This window comes from Punica granatum, chromosome 3 (assembly GCF_007655135.1).
Source record: "Punica granatum isolate Tunisia-2019 chromosome 3, ASM765513v2, whole genome shotgun sequence".
In the NCBI taxonomy this organism is placed as follows: domain Eukaryota; kingdom Viridiplantae; phylum Streptophyta; class Magnoliopsida; order Myrtales; family Lythraceae; genus Punica; species Punica granatum.
Window position 1 is genome coordinate 17,397,706 of NC_045129.1, and position 11,347 is coordinate 17,409,052.

An 11,347-nucleotide genomic window follows, 5' to 3' on the forward strand; every position below is an offset into this window, starting at 1 on the left:
ATGGCCAGGTTATCTACTCCAACACGATCCCCAATCGGCTCTCCCGCACAACTCAACTTTCCAAGGTAGATTCTTCCTCAGGCACAGTGGACAATTGAGCACGCCGTCCAAGCAGTTTGACGCAGCCCACACAATAGAAAGACAAAATGGGGGGTACATCTCGCTGCAGGGATGAACTCGTGTATCATTTTAGCTTAGGGCAACGTGCTCTACAAGCTTTCTCTTTTCTCTTTGTCATTGCATAACTCCAAACAGGTCATAGCCACCCTACAATCGGCTACCACAAAGCCAAAATCCTAGACATTCATCTCTGGGAGTCTAGTCATAACACTTTGGAAATGACTAGATCGAGGTCTGACCAAATTTTCGCAGAAATCTCCCATGCAGGTCACAAATGTAGCCACCCTACGGTACCCTGATGAGAAGGTTCCCAAGCCGGCGGGCGCGTCAAACAACCGATAGAGCTGCTTGGGCACCTTTGAGAACATCTCGATATTCCCATGCAAGGCCAATAGGAGCCTCGAAGGCATCGCATCGAGGCCTTTGAAAGCGGGACCCCCATTCGCATCACTAAAATAAAGACTTTTTGGGTGTCGCTCAGGCGACCCGAAGTTGAAGAGCATGCGTCGCAAAGGCATCCTTTTACCTGTGTTTACACATTGTTTGTAACCCCTATGACTTACTGATAATGCCAAGATCACAGGTACAACAAATGCAAGAACTGTGGCAGACTCTGATTTCCGACCCCTCGGGATACGTAGGCGCTCTACTCCAGAACTCGAGTCCCTCATCGCACGACCGAGGCATCCTTAGCGAAACAGCCACCCCAGTGACGAGACTAGCCCCCGACAAATCAAGGCCTTCGGGGCTACACAAGACACAATCGTCAAGTAAGCGCCTCGATCACACGACGATTCGCAAGTTATGACCACCACTACATCATCCCAGCGTGATCCCGATTGAGCATCAGGCAAATCTCCTCTTTCAGCGCCCTGCGCCAGCACCTAACATGGACTCCTGCTCTTACATTCCCTGCACTTTTCTATCAAGCTAGCATTTTACTACTTTCCACAGGCTCCGGCCTAGCAATTTACTGCTTTCCACGGGCTCCGGCCAAGCGCTTTACTGCTTTCCACGGGTTTCGGCCTACCATTTTACTACTTTTCACGGGCTCCGGCCTAGAAATTTATTGCTTTCCACGGGCTCCGGTCTAACGCTTTACTGCTTTTCACAGGCTTCGGCCTAGCACTTTACTGCTTTCCACGGGCTTCGGCCTAGCCCTTTACTATTTTCCACGGCCTAGCATTTTACTGCTTTCCATGGTCTCCGGCCTAGTATTTTACTGCTTTCCATGGGTTTCAGCCCAGCAATTTAGCTTTTTACTGCTTTCTACGGGTTTCGGCCTAGCAATTCACAACTTTCACGCGCTCCGACCCCTCACTTACCGTTTCAAAATCCCCACCTCTCAACTCCGTTGCCATTTGTGACAGGTCCGTGCACTTGCACGGTTTATCTCAAACATCCAAAGCGAAAGAACAAGCGTCCAGGGAAAGACGTCGGGGCAGTCTCCGGGACCAAAATGGATGCTTCTCATAATCTTAGGTTACATCCTCTACCCGAGCATGCAACCAAAGAGGGGCAAGCTGTCAGCACCCCATTTTGGTCTACTGGCTCCAATAGAGGATGCCTGACTAAAGCTCGGATCACTATTCACAATCGGGTCGACGGAGGCGAACACGCAAGCCCAGGAACAGGGACCACAGAAAAAGGCAGAGATTGCCATAAAGGCACAGAGGGGCAATCGGAAGGGTAAAGAAACAATGAGCCTCAAAATAGTGGAAGCCGGCATTGTGGCATTATTTATCGTCGGATCATTGGAGCGTCAGAAGGTACCCAATATGGGACTCTAAAAATCCCTCTTAGTACCAAAATGACCGATGGCACCTCCGAGCACATTTCAGAAGTCTCCTGCTTAAGCCGGGGCACCCCCGAACATTCGCAGACGGCTTTCTTAACGGGGCTCCTAGGAGGCCCGATCCACGAACAAACAAACGACACCCGAAAACAGGCCTGCACACACCCGAGGATCACTAGGACCTTGGAACAGGTTTCTGACTTCTTTTTGAAACTCATCTTGGTCTCTCGAGTGGATCCCGACCCGGAAAAAGGAGCCCTTTCTACACATAAACATAGCCAAGGACTCTTCTAACGAATCGTTGGTGCACGAAATCTATGCCAACCAATCCCAAGGACCTCAAGGCCCAGGGAAATGAACCCTTATCATGTGGCATTACCCATTTAGGTTTCCCGAGTACCATTCCAGCGACAACAGGGGCCCCTTTCACATGGGATCCTGCACTCGGAGCTCATTCGAGGAAATGTTGACGTCCGAGCTCTACACCACCCATTCCCAACAACCCCTAGGGCTTGGGAAATCATTTTGCCTCGAACCAAGTGAACCATACCGGTCTCCCGAGTGACGTTTCAATGGTCACGAACGCCTCCCGGAAAACTTTTGAGACTCGTTTTAGACAAACGGAGACAACAGTGGTCTCCGAATACATCATAACACTCGGGAAACATAGAAAAAGCCCCATTTGCGGATTCCTTGGGCATCTCCGGCTATTGATCTTCAACCAAAGACGACGGATCAACTGTTTCGCACAGAGCAAAAAGCACACTGACACGAGCAGTACAGCGTGTAGAGGCGCGAACATGCGACAGAAACAAACAACTTTGCTCCGATCATCCAAACGGAGCAGTACCGGCTTTTGAGTCCCCGGGCTACCCGAGCATTTACTTACACGGAGCATGTCCATCTTAGGCTCATTAAAATCGCATTCGCACGTACATTGATAATTCGTCGTTCAAACGAGTCACGAAAATCAAACGCGCGACCAATCGAGTCTCGAGCTTCTTCCGGCTTTCTTCCTAACCAAGTGGGACCCCCCAAGCTAGCCAAGCCGAGCTGAGCCACGAGCCATGGCTTCTCTCTATGGATGGCTAAAAGCAAGCCAAGTCTTTCCTCAACCACACATTCAAAATATCCCTTACACATCCTCACATCAACTCCCATCTTTCCATCACTTTCCATTAACCTTCCACTCACTTTTCCCACCTTAATCTTCCCTCCAAAATTCGGATCTCTAAAACTCCCCCTAATTGCACTTAGTTTCCACTAAACAAGCCATTAAGCCTTCCTTTATAAGCCCTAAGCTTCATCAACTTAATGATAACTCATCTTGCACATCTCTCTAGCATTTCTCACTCTAAAAACACTCTCAAACCTCCTCAAATTCCAGCATTTTCGTTCAGCATCTGGTCAGTCCAGAACAAGGCCAAGCAAGGCCATTTTTGCCGGAAAACCGACCATTTTCCGACGACCGCCCATCTGACTTAACCAAGCCTCAAACAAACTACATACTCCACATGTATTCGACCCCCAAGTCCATTTCCGAGCTTAGTTTTTTAGTTTGAAACCTCCAGCAGCCCGTTTTGCTCCAGCACATAATCGGTCTCCTAGGTGCTCCCTGGAACCTAGTCGGGTCCATCCTAGGGGTTCCTTACAACCCTCACTCGCCCCAGTGACGAGGTGGTTGCGTGCCGAGAGCTGTTCGACTGTGCACCACCGCCATTTCCATCTTTTCTCCCTTCACAGATTTTTCCAATTTTTTACGGGTTTTCTTTGCATCTTTCAGAAAAATCTACATGTTCAATCCTCATGAAACCACTGCAGGCATGATCCTCAATCAGTTAGGATTTCAATGCCGCTAACCTTGTAGCAAAATACCACCGGGAGCCTCCGGGAGAGCCATTTCTTTCCGACCTGCCCAGTCGGGTCTGTTCGTTTTTTGACATTCTTCACTTTTCTTGCAGATCAGGTCAGCCCGAGTCACTTCTCACAAAACGACCTCCACAGACACCTCCGAGGGTCTCATAAGAGTCGCGAGCCACCGACCTTGCGTCAAAAGACCACCGGAAGCCTCCTATAAAGCCTTTTCTTTGTCGGGTGCCAGTCGGGTCTGTTTTGACTCGATTGGGTCTGTCTTTTTTTACTGATCCGACTTTGCTTTTGATTTTAGGAAAATCTACGCGAGCAATCTTCACGAAACTAGCGCAGTCGTGATCCTCAGTCTCTTGGGAATCCAACGCAACCGATCTCGCGCGAAAAGGCCACCCCAATCAACCGGTACAGTCCCGACAAGCCGGACTGCTAGTTGGGTCTTCCTGCCAACCCGACTTGACCGATTTTGGCTTGTTCGTTCCAGGGGACAGAACCGACTTCCCGAACCAGTTTTTCCAACTTTCCTCGGCTTTTCCCGAATCCCGAGGCTAGGTATAATCATTCCCGACTTAAAGAAATTAGGACTTTTACGTTTTCTTTGCGTTTATGGGGCGATAAGGCGGTCCATGACCGATTTGCATGCAAGTTTATGTTTTTATGTATTTTTACATAGTATTATGCATGTCTTCATCGTATACAGTGCTAGCATGTCGAGAAATAGCTTGAATTAGATCGATGAGACCTTGTTGGCTCGGGCAAGCCAAAGGAGCCTCTCGACCTCACCCCAAGGGAGGTGGCCGAGAGCCCCTCTTGGCTTCCTCGGGCCATGGATGGCCTCCTTTCCTTGACTCAAGTCGTTTCCCGAGTTTTTACATTTTTCACTTCCCATGAGTCGGTGCCGTTTTATCGATTCCTCTAAATATCGTGTTTGTGCTTGTTTGTATGTTTGATTGCGTTCCTAAGATCATGCAGTACCGGCTATGTAAAAAATGTACGTTGTCATCATGTTTGATGTTTTATGCATGCAAAAAACGGTCAAAATTGATTCTTGTAATTGATGGTAATCACAATTTTCATTTAATCGTTGGTTTCATGTTAATTCGTATGTTAGGTACGTTAATATCAAACAATCATTTCATTGATCCATAACAATTGAGGTTCGAGGTCTCAATCATTAAACCACTTCACAAATGGCAAACGGAACGTATCATTCGGTCAATTAAATCATTCGGCTCAAATAAAGTTGTACGAATCGGCTATCAATTTATAAGCACGTCGACGAATCATGAACCAATGGAAACGCCTTTCTCAAAACTCAAAATTTCAAAATACCGAGAGGCGTAACACGAATAGAGTCGAGATCTAGGGTGAACTTGCGCACCTTGACTCGAATCCGGGCCCAATTTGAGGTGGTTCAAGTTGGAGCACACAAGTCTCCCTTAGACCCCTTCATGTCACGTGATCTCAATTTTTCACATTTTGCAAACCAAATGGCATAACCATTGTTTCATGATTCGCCGACATTTTAGGCGTTAAGGAGATCGAAACACCTTGATCTATGGGTAGGAATGGGCAGCCCGTTCGGGTGTGAGTCTCATTCGCGTGGCCCGTTTTATCCACTTTCAGTGTTTCCGTCATCTTACCGTAGATTCGGTAACTAATGTTGTTATTTATGTCACAAAACGCGTAAAACCGGACTAATCATTCACTCGGCTTATACAAACATTAGATAATGGCCAGGTGGAAATCCAGGTTCCAAATCTAGAATCAAAACACGAGTTTGGTATATTCAGTGAAATCGCAGTGTCATTTACAGAACGAAGTCTTAAAATCAATTCACATGCATAGTTGACCTAGAACTGCATCCTAGTGCATTCATCTGTTTGCCTAGGGTAGGGAGACTGTCTGCCAATTAATCCCGGTTAATAATTGGCTAAATCACATAAACTTGGTATAACACACGACTTGTCTGTATTTTTCTGTTTTCATAAGTTTTATCAGTTTCTATAAGTTTTTATCTGTTTTCTACTATTACTTGTTATTCCTCGCAGTTCGGGTCCGAACTCTTAGGCCACACATATAACGGGGTCCAACACCCCAAACCATCGATCACGGGGTCCAGCACCCCCACGGACACCGAGTGCGCGCAACCCGAGTGCGGAATGGGGTCTAGCCCCGACTCACCACCTTGCTCCAAGCAGTGTCTATGTGGAAGACCACTTGGACTGAGTGCGTGAATCGAGGTTAGACAATCGCTCGGGAGCTCGACCGCTCCAACAGCCGACATGAGAATCTATCGACTTTTTTGCTATCCGTTGGTCCGGTCAGACCCGACCTCCGGCTCCTAGAGCTCGCGTTGCTTTAATTTATTTGTCGGTAACTCAAAATCTTACGGTGAGACGGAGCGGAATATTGGCCCAATGCAAACCGATCGGAATCCATTTACTCTATTCAGTTGTACTTTGTAATTATTCGAGTGTACATTGCGAGGATCTTATTTGTACATTTAGTCATTCATTTGTAAGGATCCCCGATCGGCAAGCGAGAGGTCTGAGTGTCGAACCGGTCAAGTTGGTCTATTGCTACCTAGAGATGAGCAAGACCGTATACTCGCGGTCTCGGTTCATGCAGAGAGTCGACCGCTATGGTCTGACGAACTGTAAATGCTAGGATAGTGAACCGATTCCTCGACGCACAAGCCTACTCATCTTTCGGGTTCTTGGCCCAACTTGATTAATTCATCGACTTTACGGTGTCAAAACGGGCGAGTCAAGTGCAACCCTAAATCACGCGGTAAATAAACAAAACGGCAAGCCTAGCAAGCTAGAGTACCGAAAGGGCGTGTGGGATTTTGGTTCATACGTAATAGAACCCCCGAATTCGGAATTTCTGATTCCGCAAGACCAATGCCTTAGCATTTAGGTGCACCTTGTAGCCCTAGACCCGGCAACCCAACGGCCCTCAACCTTCGGGTCGTAAATAGTAAGTGGCGACTCATTTTCACGTGCGTCTGTCGCGCGTCCCTAGGAAGGTGGACCCTACAAAGCCGCGTTGCATAAGCGTACGCATGCGTGCCCCAACGAGATTGAAATTCCGGTGCGCACAGTGGGCTTGATATTTTGAAGAAGATAATGCAAGTTGTCTTGATGAAGAAGAAGCCATGGAGAGGTGGCGGTCATGAGGTGTCACGGCTGGTCATGGGTAGCTCGTGGGTCCCACGGGCCTTGAGGGAAATTCGGGATAAAGTTCAGGTCTGGATTGATTCCGTGTTCGAGGTTCGTGGCTCAAACAAACGTTGAATTGTCATTGTGCCCGCGAAAACGATTCAAATGAGCCCAAAATCATTGATTTTGCCCGAAAGAATGTTTGCATGGTTTTTGGGCTAGGAAACCGGTTTTACTCATTTCAGGTGATCAGAGCAAAGTTAGCCGTTTCTGAATGCGTATCTCATATCTACATTCCGAATTGGTCGTTTTGACGTGCATTGTCAATCAGACTGAATAATCGACCCTTAAGTCGGTATTGCCAATGTGAAGCTGGAGACGTCCTAGGAGTCCAAAGCCGGATTTCTCAGAATGCCTTTTGAGTTGCTTGGATGATCCGAAGATCGTTGTGATCTCTGTTCGTTGAGAACGGACTCCGAAAGATTGAAAAAGTGCCTCTAAGTCCCTAAAAGCATTGTTCTGAGAGCCTAAATGGATTGTAAGATTCAGTCTGAGGATTTCACATTGAGCCTTGGGATAAGCGGTACTGGATTGGCCAACCATCCAGTGTCAAATTTCCGTAAAAAGGACATCCGGTTATGAATTTCCGTTGAAAGCAGTCTTTTCTGTCATTCAGAGGTCACTCGGGGAACTGAAAGGGATATTGCAGTATGATTTTCCCAATCGGGTCTATCCGCTGTAGTTTTTGGGGCAATGCATGGCTAACTTGGATTGTCCATGTTCTGTCAGAGCAGTCTTCGGATATGGCTTTCCGTTGAAGAGTATGCTTGTTCTGCCGCTCGGGAGTCGTTCGAGGTGTCTGCGTGACTTCCAAGGAGCAATCTGAAGCAATGTTCGTGCTCTGTATAATTGTTGGATGTGACTGCATCTGACATCGGACACTAACTTTTCTTTGGTGAACTGGTGTTTTTGAACTCCCACTGAAAAGTTGTCTGTATACAGAAAATTGCTCCGTATAGAGTAGATGATCTGCAAAATGTGTTTGAAGACAATTTTCATCTGTTTGGCACCGCTAGCGATTTTTGGAGTCCAATATTGGATATTTTCTTATGGTTGAGCGAACCAGCAGAAAATAGCACTGTCGGCGATGTATTCTGAAAATACCTGTTTGGATGCTGTTAAGGCTCTCTGCTTGCTCTGTATGTTGCTGGATGATTCTGTATGTTCTTTTGTCATGTGCTTGAATCATCTGCATGTTTCTGTTGACTTGAGAATGAATAGCAATTTGCCGCTCTGTCGAGCCCTCTTCTGCATCGATGCTCAAGTCATGGCCTAAATCATTGCTGATGGACATTGTATGAACTCGTGAGCCAAAATGGGGTGCTGACAGGTACCACCACTTATCAGCTTGACCTTTTAAGTGAAAATTGGTCTGAATTTGTATAAGACCAATGGAAATTCAACAGTTTCCTGCGACTGTAGGGGTTGGGTGATCGCTGGCAAAAGCACCCCCAACTCCCAATTGGTTGGGATTCTCAGAATCGGAGAATACCAACCCTTAAAAAAAAAAGGCTCTTGAGGTTGCCAACAACCCCAGAGATTTTCGGCGACTTAAAGGGGGTGGGTTGTCACCAGAGATGGCGCCCCAGAGCCCAAGAATCGAGACCTCAAATCTGGGATCTCGGTTCCGATTGTGTAAATGAGATTGCGAGACAACCGTGAAACTTCTACAGCCTCCAGCGATCTTAGCTGACTAGTTTGCCACTTTCCAATGACCGGCTGATGACCGGCGACAGTGGCTAGCGATAGTGGATTGAGGCCGGGATGTCGTGCCGTGTTACGGTTGTTCGTCAAGTGTACGAGGTCCCTCACATTTCCAGAAAAATGTTTTATGGAGATTTTGGCTGTAAAATGCTTTACGAAATTTATAACTGATTTTCTCTGTTGATCGAAAATGAATTCCGTTGGCTTTTCAACTTTCCCCAAACAAAACAACAGAAACTAATGAATTACAGGAATTCGTTGTCCTTACAGGAAAGAAGCCATACATTTAAAGAAACAATTATGAGAAAATGGGTCTCATCACATGATACTCGCTTAGAAATCAAGAGATTTCAAATCAATTGTGATCGGTGAGACTATATGTGCCGTAATATAAACAAAGAGGCCCATTTATGACACAATCGTGTAACCAAATATTTCTCATGGATCATGGAAACATGCCAGCTCAAACAATACACAGGTGGCCATTGATCAAACCAGCCACAAACGGTCATTGTTAATTTAGAAAAATTGATGTCTTCATAGGGGCAGTGAAGAATACAAACAAATATAATTTCAAGTCAAATTATACATAAAGGATGGCTAGAATCACAAAAAAAGGCCTTCTTGGTAATCACTGATCGTTTTGCATCGTTATCTATCCCTCATTCGATCCAAGAAGCGTTAAAGAAAGAAGCAAGAATGAATGGGATTGTGATATGATGAGCATCGGTATATAGTATGATTAATTGGTCTAGAGGTCCTGATCAATCAAATAGTCCCCCAACCTCTCGACAACCATGTTGCACTGTCCAGGAGTTAGCGGCTCCTCATATATACCAAAGATCAGAGCTTGACCTGTTTTCTTCACAGTGATGCCACCAGATCCCTGCAAAATTCGATGTATAAGAAACCCCAGAAAGTTTGAGTATATATATCACTGACTGTTATGGTATTATCCACAAGCAGAGCAGCCTAATATATAAAAAGCCTCGCTACCACTAGCATATGACGAAAATCCATATCATCTATGACCAAAAATCCCGTAAGAATCAGCGGAAAAATCATAGCTTAGAGGCACTTTTACATATGAATGAATTAGCCGGAATCACATATTATCAAAACTAAACTATAATGAGAGGGCGCCTTGCAAGTTGAGATAATAACAAGACCTCGATTCTTGACGAAAGGATTTGAATAAACACGGGACTAAACTCTAATACTTTCTCATATGAAAGATCCACATTATATTGCAAAATGTATGAGCATTCATCTAGATTGCTTATTACATGAATTCACTGCTCATGAGAAATTTCCAGATGATGCAAACGCCTCCGCGTTGCAAAGTTATATATCACTTGTTGGATTGGATCAGAAGGGAAACAAAATATTCCGATGGAGAAAAGTGATGTTATACCCGATTGATGTCGATTCATGTAATTCAAACAGGTATAAGGTTAAAAAAAAATTGATGGGAATGAAATAAAAATGTCAAGGAATAATGAGAACCTTCTTTCCACGAATAACGGCACCAGGCTCGCCTTGGATCACCATATACTTGGCGCCTCCGAGGTGTAACCCGGTCGGGGCAAGACTTCCGGGTTCATCGAAACTTTCATGATGGCGGTAATCTCTTCAGGCTTAAACTACAAGGAGAAAGCAAATGGACCTAATAAAGCATCCGATAGATGAATTATTACGCACGTAATTATAATCAGGAGTCAGTAGGGCTTTTGTCCGATGGGCATTCTTTTTTTTTTTTTCCCTCGGGTGGATTGAAACAACCCAATCTCACTTACACGTCTTCGTTCGAATTTAGATCATCTAAGCTAAAATAATCTGATCATTCGAATAAGCTTAGTACCGATAAAAGGAAGATCTGAGGACCCACCGGGTCCCATCGGATCAGACATCGGAGGTCACAGAGCTGATAAGAGAGACTGGTCCCCACCATATCAGCGACAAATGATACAATGGACAGAGAAAAGAGAAAGAAAGAGAGAGGACCTGAGGGAAGCCAGAGCTCTGGGCCCAGATGCTGCCATCCTGGCCGATGATGGCGGCGGAGGCGAGGTGGTGGCCGTCGATGTCGCACATCAGGTGCTCGTCAACGTAAGTTTGCCACGACATTGTGGAATCCCTCTGCTTTCCTTCCTTCGCTGTCGCTTTCCTTTCCTTTCCTTTCGCGCTCTCTCTCTCTCTCTCTCCGTTTCCGATTCAAACGAAGGGCGTTTATATAGGGGTGGCCCAATTATCAGGTGCGACGTGGTTAGATAAAGCCAAAAGAAGAAAAAGATCAACCGCTGATACGATTGATGAGTTCAACATGATGCCATCATCACCGTGCATTTTGTTTTAAGATAAGATGCCCCGGGCTAAACTTGCCCGCGAGCTTAACTTAAGCTAATTATTGGATTGGATTGGATGATCCCAAATGGTGGGAGAGGGTGATGGGTTTCTAATTAAAGGAAAGAGCTTAAATGGGCTCTTTTCAAAGAACAAAAAAACGATTAGATGGTCCCTATACTTCAAGATTCGACTAAATTTGGTCCCCATACAAATTTTACCGTAAGTTCACTTTTTAAGATTTTTGTTTACCGAATATAAATCTATACTGTACTGAGTCAGAAAGATAATA

General features: G+C 45.7%; 1 pseudogene; it reads right to left on the reverse strand.

Moving 5' to 3' along the window:
• Positions 1–9,230: 9,230 nt before the first annotated feature.
• Positions 9,231–11,122, reverse strand: LOC116199207 (annotated as a pseudogene).
• Positions 11,123–11,347: the final 225 nt, after the last annotated feature.